This window comes from Diabrotica undecimpunctata, chromosome 10 (genome assembly GCF_040954645.1).
Source record: "Diabrotica undecimpunctata isolate CICGRU chromosome 10, icDiaUnde3, whole genome shotgun sequence".
In the NCBI taxonomy this organism is placed as follows: Eukaryota; Metazoa; Arthropoda; class Insecta; order Coleoptera; family Chrysomelidae; genus Diabrotica; species Diabrotica undecimpunctata.
The window spans coordinates 54,843,366-54,856,767 of NC_092812.1; the positions used below are offsets into that span (position 1 = coordinate 54,843,366).

The 13,402-nt window shown below is 33.8% G+C and overlaps 1 protein-coding gene across 3 annotated transcripts in view; it reads left to right on the forward strand.

Annotated features, from left to right (window-relative positions):
• The first annotated feature begins 877 nt into the window (after window positions 1–877).
• Window positions 878–13,402, forward strand: part of smash (smallish) — a 124,510-nt gene continuing 111,985 nt past the window's right edge. The window contains exon 1 of one of the 3 annotated variants that reach the window (XM_072546662.1): window positions 878–1,189. The gene's annotated coding sequence lies outside the window, so the exon portion shown is untranslated. The remainder of the gene's footprint in view (window positions 1,190–13,402) is intronic. The other 2 variants (XM_072546661.1, XM_072546660.1) reach the window with 2 other exon arrangements.

Here is a 13,402-nt window from a genome sequence, read left to right on the forward strand (position 1 = left end):
CATTAGTAAAGAGAAATTGAAGGACGTAAGAAAGCTACTGAAAAGTCACTACGGCGAAGAATGGCAAAATAATCCGAAACTGGCTTATTTCAAAAACTTCCCACAATACGAAAATGTTCCAAGCGTCCCTAAAGAAGACGACCTTTATTGCAAACCACTCGATGATGAGAACGACGAAGAAGTCTTAAGAGTATATAATTTTGGTATTAATATAATTATTTTAATGTATTAAGTACTGTTATTAAACATTTGTGTTTTTACTACAAAATAACCAATCTCCTGGTCTGTTCATTTCAAAATAGCCAATATAAACTTGTTAGTTGCAAAGTAGCCAATCTCCAAATATTTTTCTTTAATTATAACAGTATTTAAATAACAACCAAGAAACTAGCAACGAAAAACGAATTTTGAGCGATCAAAGTTTATGGATAAAGAATTTTGTGGCTCCAGGTTTTACAAATATATTCACGGTAAAAAACTACGATTTACGGCAAATTTGCCAGAGTGGAGATTGGTTGATTTGCAAATAGAGGTCTTATTTGCTTTTTTTGGAAGAACTTTTCAGTTTTTTTTATGGAGCGTTACCGATCTTTCTTTTGAATAAAGGTATTATCATTATTTCTTATTTTAAATGGTTATAAGATGAAAAAAAAATGTAAGAAAACATTCTGATTTTCTTAAAAATTAGGCCCCACATAAATACTGATGAAGATTATTTCATCGTATATGACGCAGGGTTCATGATACAAAGGAATATGATTTTCCGCAGAATTTGCCCAACCCTGTATATATCAATATGTAAGGTGCTGATGAGAACTATATAAAATTTCCCCGAGTTTGAGTTGTGTATTTGCAAGAGATTCGTTAACCGTTCCGTCCATCGGTCTATCTCTACCTGCTTTTGCTTAGTCCACTCCGCGTGTAGCTGTGATTTGGATCGACATAGAACAGATGAAAAGTTTCTCCAGCCGTGGCGTGTCAGTTTGTTTCGTTTCATTCGTCTCGTAAGTAGGAATTGTACACTGTTGGCAACACGGCATAGAATTCGTTTCGTAGGTACGTTCACCTTTTAGAAAATAGGTATTAAACTAGAATTACCTAAATAATTAAATGTGGAAATAATTGACATCATCCTAAGTGCTAAACAGTGCTAAAGGGATTACCTAACCTCGGTTTAAATGACAGAAAGGTATGTACATTTTATTTTCATTTAATACTTTACTAAATAAAACAGACTGGTACCTTCTTCAGACAGTACACCTTTGTTTATTTTACAATTCTTCACTGTTGACAATTATAATTTTAAATAACCCATAACAGATCTTAAATTGGAAGAGCCTGTATTTATTTTTATGTGCATTGCCTAGGTAAATATGTGGTATGTGGTGTGCAAGATATCAAGGTCATATAACATTTTGTTCAAGAATGTCAAATACCTAGGTAAAAACTACAGGAAATTGTATATAGCTAGTCTTACTTTTTTGCAAGAGAGAGAATTACGTAAATGGTAAAATTGTAATTAAAGATAGGTGTGTTCAAGTCCTTTGCTAAATCACACAGATCACTAAATACTATTTTAATTATAGATAATGTATGTACTAGCTCAATGGTATTGGAAGCATAACAGTTTTTTTATTTATATAAAGGCAGTACTCCTACAGTTTGTTGTTAATTACCAAGTTGTTTGTAAATCACTAAGTGAGGTCTGGGTATCTATTTTTGGAGGTGTATGTATACTTACATACTTGCCATAAATGCAGTGAGCTTTCTATTTACAGGAATTTTATTTGATACTGTGCAGTTACAATTCGACTCATCCAGCGAAGACTGTACTAACTCATTTTTTGAAGTTTTCGAATAAAGCAAGATAAAGTCTTGATTAGCACAAAAAATCAGGGGTTCTTATTTATTAAATTCTTTTTATATTTATCCATTGTGTTTACCGTATTGTTCCATTTGTGCTTTTAAACATGTCAATTTTGTTTCTTTATCTGGATTTTGAATGAGTTAGTACAGTATTCGCTGGAAAAAAATCGGGAATATAAATAATACATACCATCGTTTTGTGAAATTGTATTGATATATTGTATATATGAAGTTAAATTACAAAATATTATAAACAAACGTTATTGCAGTTCTTCGTAGTCACTGCTAGCAGTGATTTCATATTTTTCTGATGTATCAGAATGTAGACTTCTATAGAAGCCATGATACATAGTAGGAATTTTTCCAGTATGACAAAGCCATAATAAGCCAGTTAACTTCTTATCTATTGGCAAAAGATTTGTGTATACTTTAGATGGAAATTGATCAATACGAGATGGATGTACTCTTTTAGCTTTTGTTAGATCACACCTGATAGAGTAGGAACTTAAATCATACTTAAAACAAATAACATTTGGTATGTTATACGAAGTACTGATTTCCTTTATTTGACTGATTTTGATCATTCCTTTTTCATTGTTAGTTTTCCAATTTTTGTTGCCAACAAGGTTTTTGAAATCTAGGAAGTCTTCTTGTGACATTTCTGTTACATTTTATACTTTTCCGACAGTTTTGGCTATTCTTATCAAAGTAATCCATTGTTCAGGAACATACAAGACCGACTGACGTTTTTTCGCGTTTTCAATTACAGCATCCATGCTGTCTCCCTCATTTTGGGCGTGACCCTTTTCTAAAAATTAAATATGAATAATACTAACTTGGAAATAGACAGCTGCATAAGAGAACATTGAAAATATGGTGTGGTTTCTATTTTGCCCACCACAGTTATCCGAATAGAAGATCGGTGATTTAATTTCCCTCTTTTTTTGGGTCTCTATAAACTTCCACAAACAACTAGCAACTTCGTTTGAACCTCGTTTAGCAATTTGTTCATACCTTACATAACAGATACCATCATTGTTGCCTATATCAAATATGGTGAAGTTGTATGTAGCATACTTACTTTTATAATAAAAATCGCTTTCATTCGATTGGGGAGTCGCTAAAAGTTTTTGGAGATCGAAACATGAAACGCAGATGGTCTTATCTATTAAGGCGAGTTCTTTGTCACTGTTTTTTATATTTCTAGCCACTATTTTATTGGCTAAGTGACGTTCATAGTTCTCCCGTAAGTCGACCTTACCAGTTTCATCAGCTGGGTTAAAGACTGAACAGAAATCGCACTGATCTTTCTTTGGTCTAAAGAAACATATTAAATTCAGTGTTAAAGATGTCTTTATACTGGCGATGCGTAGCAAGTTGTCCAATAATGTTTTCATCGCCATAAAGTTCCGTATATAGTTTATACATTTTTTGAATGCTTAAACCCTCCTCCAGATACATCCTCTTAGAATCCTTTCGAATATAATGTGAGGGTACAAACGGAAATAATTTTATGTGCTTTCTCACACTTTCTGCAATATCTGGAGTAAGTCTATGTGGTCCAACTTTATGTTTTCCACGTTGATCTGATTGTAAAACTCTAGTTTCCTTTCTTTTATTCAATGCTGTATTTACCCATGTTTGTGAAACCAAGAGTTTTTAAAAACATATTTGGTTTTGTTCACCGCCGAGCTGAAAATGATATTGCCCAGAAAAATTCCTACGAGAGTGCACACCAGCAGAAATAGTACTTTGTTTTTTCTCTATCTGTGTCACATGCTGTACAATAAAGTCCCATTGCCTTGTATGATCTTGCAAGTTCCAAAAGTCTTTAAAAATCTTCTGTCTCATTTCTTGATTCATTTTTGTGTTACACTTAAGTCTGCATGTTTGTTGGCAAGGTTCGCCTATTTTTCTTGCCTTAATCAGTTTTCCCTGTCGATTTGTATGTTCCATCCCAACTTAATCTTAAAATGCGAAAACTGTATTAACTCACGAGATAACGGCGCTTCCGTTCGGAATGCCGAGGAAGACTATACTAACTTAAGATAGGATAGTTTTCGTTGGAAAATGTATAGATATACAAGTTAGTACAATATTGAAGTGCACAATTGGTTGCCTAAACATGGTCAAATTAACTTAGAACTTTATTCGTTGAAAGATATGACGGTAATCTACTTATTCGGGGGTGTAACTCAAAAACGCCAAAAATTGAGTTAGTACAGTCTTCGTTGGACGAGTCGAATTATTGCAGAATATACAGTGTAAATTCCAAATAGTTTACAGTTATTTTTATACTGTCATAGGTAATTAGGGTAAAATATTTCTAGATCAGTTATAAATAATCCACAGATCATCATTGTTTTGATTTTAAGTGCAGTATCACTACAAGACTTTTATTTGTGTCATTCAGTGACAAAGAAAATATTTAATCTAATTAACATTTATGACTGCTATAAAATATAATATTATAACAATTTTGCTAATGTTTCAAAGACAAGTAAACACAATGTGATATTATTATTAATACAGTTTTACAAAGACTGATTATATTTAAAACTTTTTACCAAGTTTTTATTTACCTGGTTAACAAGAAATATTAAAATAGTTAAAATTCTGGCATAAACAGGAAAAGCTTTTTGTTAACCTGTTTGTTTTAACATAATGCTTTAGTTATAATTATTTAAAGGCCAAGGTAAGGCTAAAACAAAAGCATACCAAATAAAAAAAGTAAAATTAATATGAAGAACTGTTGAATTAGTTGATGTGGAAGTTACATTTCTTATTTACATATGGAACTAAATAAGATAAGTGAATCAACAGAGGCATTTTAAGAACAATGAATGAAACTAATCAGAATATAGTATAATAGAAATAAAAATATAGACTTCAAAATAAAATTTAGTGATCTAATTAATTATTATGCAAAATGAACCAGTGCATTTGAAATGTAAATTTATATAGAAAAATCTCAAGGGTGTCTAGAGTGTACAAAGTTCATTATGTAGAAAATCTTGCACAAGTGACACCGGGTCAGAATCACCAAACTTTTTTGCTGAAAACCCTGATCACATTCTGGAGCATTTTTATTGAAGTATCTTGATCTAATTTATATGCATAACTTCTATCAAGAGATCCATATCTCTAATAATTTTAAGTTGAGTGTAGTAGAGTGTTGAACATAGCCTAGTGTTTCAGTTGAGCATAGTCGAGTGTTTCAGTTGAGCATAGTCGAGTGTTTCAGTTGAGCATAGCCGAGTGTTTCAGTTGAGCATAGCCTAGTGTTTCAGTTGAGCATATAGGCTATTGCGCATGTTCACAAAAATAGGGCTAAAAGGAACTACAATGTTAAATTGGTTTTATTTTAAATTGGTTAAATTTAATTTTGAACAACTTTTCTGTAGATGTATATGTAAGAAAATTGCATAAAATTCACCAAAATGCCCCCTAGTGCACAGTGACAAATTGATCCCTTTTTTAAAAACGCACCCCTTTAAATGATAGTACTCCATGGTTTTTTCCTATTTGGGAGTCCATTGACCATATGAAATAATAAAACCCCCTTAACATTGTAGTTCCTTTCTAAAGTTCATAATCAGTAGCCTAATATCTTAGCCTTGAATACAGCAGAAAAAATTGAAACATTTAATAAATAGTAGTTTTTTTACATTGGAAAATGTTTACTTTAACATTTATGTCAGAATTTTTATCCAACATATTGATATACATACTTTCATTATACAAAGCCACATCCATGAACATATTCTATGCGGAAATAATAAAATTTAAAATAATCCTCTCCATCTCCTTACTCCAATCTCTCTTAAATCATCCTGCACATCATGCAGATACCTGAGTTTAGTTCACCCCCTTCTTTTACCGACCAGCATATTTAGCATGGTTGTTTTAGAAGGATTACTTTCATCCATCTGCAAATAAGTGGCCCATCCCTCTTAGGCGGTTTATTTTGATGGTTTTCACCATATCTGCATCACCAAAAAGTCTATAGAGCTCGAAATTATATCGCCTTCTCTACACATCGTGTTCGTTACCGCCGCCATACATGGTTCTCAATACTTTTCTTTCAAAGATTCGTAGTAACTCTTCATCTCGAATCGCCATTGCCCATGTTTTCGATCCGTAAGTGAGCACTGGGCGTATTATTGTTTTATAAAGTTTACACTTTGTTGTTCTTGACATATGTCTTGCTCTTAGTTGATGGCCTAGGCTAAAATAACAGCGGTTAACCACGCATATTCTTTTTCTTGTTTCATTGGATGTGTTGTTTTTGCAATCTACGGTCGATCGCCCATGACGCAACTGTTTTAAAATAACGGTTGAAAACTAGTTAAAAACCAGTTTTTAGGCGGATCACCTCGTGGGTGAATCCCCGTGCATTTACACTGCCAACGCTAACAAAATTGTGAGTGCAATCGGTTTCGGACCGTAGTTTTAAAGTAGTTGCACCGTGGGCGCTCGACCTACCAGTGACTTAAGTAGTTGAACTCTTCCACCGTTTCTATAGTTTCGTGTTGTACCTTTATTACCAAGAATCTTTACGCAACAATGTTTATTAGTACTGTACTCTATGTAGATACTGCAGTTTTATTAATTACAATGATAACATCAGTTGTTCTGTTTGTGGTATCTACTCGCATTATTCCATTATATATTGTGATATCCTATTATCAGATTACTGTGTACATTTAGCTGGTTGTTCTTTGCATCTAATAAATGTGTTTTTAGGCGGTATGGCAGACAGTTTATAAGCCTGGGTTTGTAGTTAATTTTTGTTGAGTGTTTTAACTGCAACTAATCGCAGACCAAAACACGAAATTCATGATCATGTATTTAGCTTCCATCCTGAAATTGCTCATTATCGTAGGGAACATGCTCCTGATCGATTATACCTACCGAGCGACATTAACATCACTTCCATATATCAAAATTTCATAGAAAAGTATCCTCACATTCCAGTATCGTACAATTGTGAAGTAAAGCTAAAAAACTTTTCATTTGCTAAGCTTGAAAATGAAAAATGCGTAACGTGTAAGGGTTTCAAAACTTTCAGAAAGATTGCGAAAACTGTTTGTGCATGGAAAAAAATATATAAATGCTGCAGATGAGTCTAGACAACAAAAAGATAATAGTTTTGAAACTTTTAAAAAGGACTTGTTTACGCAGAGGTTTACAACATACTACGAAAGTTTGGTTCCATTAGGAAGTGCGTCAAAACCGTTTGCCATTGTATGGCATGAGGCAATCAGTGGTCGAAAAAGAAGGATCTTGTGACTACTTTTCATGTTTTTTTAAAATTTCATAGAGGTGCTAAGAAAATATTTATCTGGCTTAAAAATTGTTTTCTGTGCAAACTCCAGTTTTCCTGTAACGATTGTAAATTTTCCTGAAATTAATGCTGAGACCATCACCGCCAACTACTTTGGAGCTGGCCGTACATTATGTCATCAGATAGCTTCCATCATAATGTGGAACAATCTCTAAAGAAACAAGGTAAAACTTATGACTTCCAAGACTTTTGTAATGCAGTCCAGCCTTCAAGAAAATCTGTAGAAGTGAAACAAATGAATAGTTCAGATTTTTAGCAGTGGATTGATTATACTTCCCAAATAATATTGAAAAGATATCCAAATCGTACATACTTGGTTAACATGGTTCAAGTATACTTCCATAGAGAAAAAATGTGTTTGTATTACAAGATATCTCATTCCAGCTCACAAATGACGGAACTTGATTTCTTAAAAAACAAAAAGATTAAAAGTATTTTGAAACGTAAAAACGTGGAAATACCTTCATCACTATTTAAACCAATGGGATTTCAAAAAAGAAACGTGACAACTATTGAAACAACTTAATGCAGCTATTCCAGAAAACAGAAAAATCTTCTGGATTAATTTGCCTGTGCGTGATGAGGAGGAAACTAAGATAAAAAATATATTACAAAAACAACTTATTTGAAACGTATGTTTGTTAAAACTACATATTTTTCCGTTTAAAAAAATAGTTAATTTCTGTCTGTGTAAGTTTACTCTTCAAAACTGACTTCAATATTATAAATGTTTGTTCAAACCGTCATTATTATTCTTCTTCTTCATGTGCCATCTCCTCTAAGAAGCTTGGCAACCATCATGTCAATTCGCACTTTCGATACCGCTGCTCTAAAGAGGTCAGCAGAGAAGTGCAGTTAAACCAAGCTCTCAAATTGTTTAACCAGGAGATTCGTCTTCTTCCGCGACTCCTTCTACCCTGTATTCTTCCTTGTATTATTAATTGCAGCAAGTTATAACGCTCGCCCCACATGACATGGCCCAGATATTGCAGTTTTCTGACTTTAATTGTATTTAAAACCTCTTTATCTTTTCCCATTATTCTCAACACCTCGACATTCGTGACTCTATCCACCCAACTTATTCTTAATATCCTTCTGTAGGCCCATAACTCGAAGGCTTCTAATCTGTCCGAAACATCTTTCTTTAATGTCCAAGCCTCCAAGTCTTACCTTTAAAGAAATTGAAATGTCCCTGCTGCAGAGTACTTTTTTCAGTTTGTTGAAAGCTATTTCTTGCCTGTCCTATTCTTGCCTTAATCTATTCTGTGTACTCATTATTTTCGTTAATTATTGTACCCAGATATTTATATTTTTCAACTTTTTTAATTTGTTCTCCATGTATTGTTATGTTTTCTTGGCGCTGTTGGGCTTTTGTAATTACTATAAATTGTGTCTTTTTTGTGTTTAGGGACAGTCCGTTTTCTTCACTGACTTCTACCACTCTGTCTGTTGTAAATCCTCAAGACATTCCGCTAATAAAATAGTGTCGTCGGCAAACCGTATATTATTAATAAGGACTTTAACTAATTAACAAAGTAGGAGACAGGACACAGCCCTGCTTGACGCCCCTCTCAATATGTATTTCATTTGAAAAGACGTTGTTCTTTTTTACCACAGCGATCTGATTATAATAGATAGCGCTAATGATCCTGATGTCTCTCATATCAAAGTTTTTCTTTTCAAGTAATTCGATAAGACGGTTATGTCTGACCTTATCGAAGGCTTTGTTGTAATCCAAGAAACACATATATACTGGCTGATTAACATCCACGCACTTTTGCACTTATGTTAACCTTTTCATTATTATTAGTTCTTCTCAACTCCTACTACATTGTTCCTAAAAAACTTATCAAGTTATATTTTTTATATAACTTGCCACAGTTTTTCTAAGCAAACCATACAAGGGGAAACCTCAAATTGTTAGCACTAACGTAGTAACTGCTTTTTTATTGATAAATTGTATATCTAGCAAAAAACTAAGTTTTCCATAAATTCAAACTTACTAAAAAGAAAAAAACCTTCACAGATGGGTAATTTTTAAAATCAGGACAGCTTTGTAAAGTTAAACTAATTTTTCTATGTTTCATATCTTGTGTAGATACTGCGTTTTTGATTGCGAGGGCAGTATTGTTAGTTTTATGAATTAATGTCAAAATCACAGCATTACTTAACATTTCAGTAGACGCAGTTTAATTTTGTGTATCAATAGTCGCACACGGTCTACTACACCGGTCATAAAAATAGTCCTCTGGATGCATTTTGTTTAAATTTCCATATCAGTCTTCAAGAACTATCTTAAACAAAAATAAAACATTATTTCATTATATTATATTATGGGAAGAAGGGAAAGGATGTAAACTTGCCAGGGTAACACTAAGTAACCTTGAAGAGTCAACATCTAAGAAGTACTTGGGAATGACCAGGAAAAACCTACGTTTGGCAGTTGGTTTTTTAACTGGTCATTGTCAACTAAGCAAACACCTCCATACACTGGGGCTAGCAGACACACCTCTATGTAGGAAGTGTGAACGAGAAGACGAAACTGTAGAGCATGTCCTATGTGAATGCCCAGAGTTATCGTTAATACGAGAGTACGCGTTCGGCGAGTCCTGGCCAACACCTGCCCACATAAGAGAGATGTCTCCTGGTGACTTGTCCACCTTCCTAGAATTGGCAGGATGGACAATGAGCTAAGGGTGACAGCTCCCTGGGAGGATGCACAATGGGTCAATTGTGGCCTAAGTGCTGTGAAACTTAACTCGCCCTCCCTACTCTACAGATACAGATACAGAAAACATTATTTCACTAAGACTTATCATAAAAAAATATAAGAGATGGCAAAAAACATAATAAAATTAAGCCGGAATATTGTTACAGTCATTGCAAATTGGATTTACATGTTCCAAACAAAGATACTTTTTAGAAATCGAACAAAAATATTTCTTCCAATAAAATCCTTTATAAAAAGGTATATAAAAAACCCCGTCGGGCTATGTTAAAAAGACAAAACGTTTTCGGAATAAGTATTCCATCATCAGTGTTAATATATTACATGAATGTAGCCACTAAATATGAGGGTAAAAACCCTTTAAAAATTAATATGTGAAGTTTAGTTTACATTATGTCGTGTTTACAAATAGGATGGTAAAGTTACCGTTGGATTGGTAACATGGCGACATATGACTCTACATTAAGTTGCAAGTCCTGAGACGGTATGTCTACGAGGACTTTATTAAAGCAACTTGTTTTCCACAAGTCTGTTGTATTTAGTTGACTTGCCTTTCTTACACCTGCAAGATATAAGAGACCTAAAAGGGCACGAATTTCATCAATGTTTGTTGGGTATATATCTCGATCGCGACTGAACTTCTGCTTTTCTGCCGCTATTTTTGTATTGGTCCCATCAACAGATATTTGCAACATATCAGTATCAAATATATTGTTCCAGATATCTAAAATATCGGTTTTCTATCTGATACATTGTTCTGAACCCGGAAGCTGCAGAACAATATTTTCACTTCGATTTCTCACGTTCTTAGGGGAAATATGCTTAGCCCATTTTGTTTAATTATCTTTGCCAAAAAATATGGACCAATGGCAAAATCTGTCACATTCATGTCTTCATGATATCAGAAAAATCTGACAACAATTGCAAGCATCAAATTTTAAATATCCATATTGCAGAATAGGCGTATCCCGGTTTTTGTACAATTCAGACCATCGGACCATCCATTTAATAGATAATTAGGCGTTTCGAGAGTCCAGTCTGTATAGCTATAGACGTTATATTCATTACTAGGGAATAAGAAACAAATGTGATAGTTTGAAAAGTTGAAGCAAAAAAAGGACGAGGAAATTTATTACAGGTTATTGTGTTAATGGCCTAAACCTTCATTAAACTTGTGAGGATTAAAATCCAAGAACATTTTCAAAGTTTTTTGTAATTTTTACTTTTTCCCATACAATTGGTCCATTCGTATTTTTATTTTTTACTCATATTTTTTATATTTCTTTTATTGTTGACCTGTATATTGTGTAATACATCCCATGTGTTTTTATGACTACAGTAGCGAGGTAAACGGTAGTGGCGCCAGAACAAGACGTTTTCTTTAAGAGGTTCTAAACCGATCATAAATTGTTTTATACCGTGAGCATAATTAAAGAATCTAGGCTTGTTAATTCGGCTTGTACAACTATTTTAATGGGAGACCGTAACAGTTAATCTACGTAAAAGTTTATTTTATTACTAACAAATATTAAGTTCTGGGTATTTGATAAATTAATAGATTTCACGTAGATAATTCAAACAACATGATCTCAACTGGAACTCTAATCTGTGTTTGTTTTGTGTCACTTTTCTTCTAGTGAACAGATATTTTAAACGATACTTTATACAGAGTATAAAAAATTAGGCCGTTAAACCTATCAAATTCTAAACTTTAACCTTATGAAATCATTTTGTTCATTTAATTTTCAAGGAATGACGAAAAAATCAGTTTTAGCCAGATATATGTAGAGACAACACTGAATGATGTAACATATTTGATAAAATATACAAAATATTTTCATAAACATGCTTTTACCCAAAATTTGCTAAATTTACCGAATAACACAAATACCAAAAGGAGGAAAGTAATAAAGACCAACCAAAAACAAAACAGATAAAGCTACAGATCCTGATAAAATATATGGAGAAATCCTTAAATTATTATAAAAAAAACTAACAATATCTACAAAACCTGTTTAAACAAAACACAACTTACCAGACAGGGGAGTTTCCCGACGATTGACCTTTTCATTACGCAAAAACCTTCTAAAAATTCGATAACCAGTGACGAGATCTACAGGGACGTGTTTTGTTTAACAATCATAAAAGGTGAAAAATGGTTTAAATTTCCATTTTAGAGAAAAATGGTTGAAATAAAAGTTGATATTAAAACGTTCTTTAATTTGCTAGTTTTTAAACTAAAATACTGAGATAATTCCAAAAAACCCTTATTTTTGTAGTAATTTATAAATGTTGATAACTTTGTTTTTTGCATAATGACGTAATATATCATTTTGGCTTTACAACCCTGTTGAGAGTCCTAGTAAAATGAACTCCCAAGTAGGAAACCGAGTTTTTGAGAATAAGGTCCTCTCCTCGCTGCAATTTGAAGCTTTGAAAAGAATTAATTGGGTTTTGGAGGGATTTATGCTCACTCTCCATTTATTGCACCACCTAATGACTCTGTCCAAGAAATTTTGGGCCCTTTCGAATACGGACAATTGTCCACGCTCTCTATGTGGTCCTGATATGAGGAGAGCGGTGTCATCAGCGTACAGGAGCAGGGATTCCGATCTATGCTGTGGGCGGGGGATGTCACTGTTGTAGACTGTGTATAATATTAGTGCAAGTATTGAGCCCTGGGGTACTCCAGCTTGTGGAGTAAAAGGGGTGGATAGGTGGTCAGCTACTTTGATCCTTATCGTCCGATTAGAGAGATAGGAATTAATTAGTTTAACGAAAGGAGTGGGCAGTCCAGCAAGGTGGAGTTTTTCGATCAGGCCTGTGGGCCAGACCTGATCGAATGCCTTCTGGACGTCTCGTAATATGCCTATGACGTGGTTCCTTTCGTTAAGAGATTGTGAAATGAAGGTTGCTTCAACCAATGCATTTTGTGTGGAGTGTTCAGCCCTGAATCCGAATTGGTAATCTGGAATGGCTAGGTGAGCGTCTAGGAATTCTACGAGTCTTTCCTTAAGGATTCTCTCGTAGACTTTACTTAGGGTGCTTAGATACTTTACTTAGGTAGGGTCGGTACGGTTTTTCCCTTGTTTGGGAATCATGACTGTGCTGGCAACTTTCCTCGGAATTGGAAAGTAGCTCAGCGTTAGAGATGCATTGATTATATTGGTGAGCAACGGGATAATACTCTCTGGAAGATTTTTGAGGCATCTTCTGTGGATGCCATCAGGGCCAGGAGATGTTTTTTTCCAGTATTACACATCTGCCTGACGGATTTTACGAGTACCATCACTTTAACGGGTTATAACTTTTTACACATTCTCTATATATGCTATCTATAAATTTTATCTCATAATCTAAATCTTCACTCATAATCTGTTTAATTTTCAGCTGTTAATCTTAATAAACAATGGAAATATGATTTTAAGAAAAAAAAAATTCTATCTTGTGTAGTATTGGTT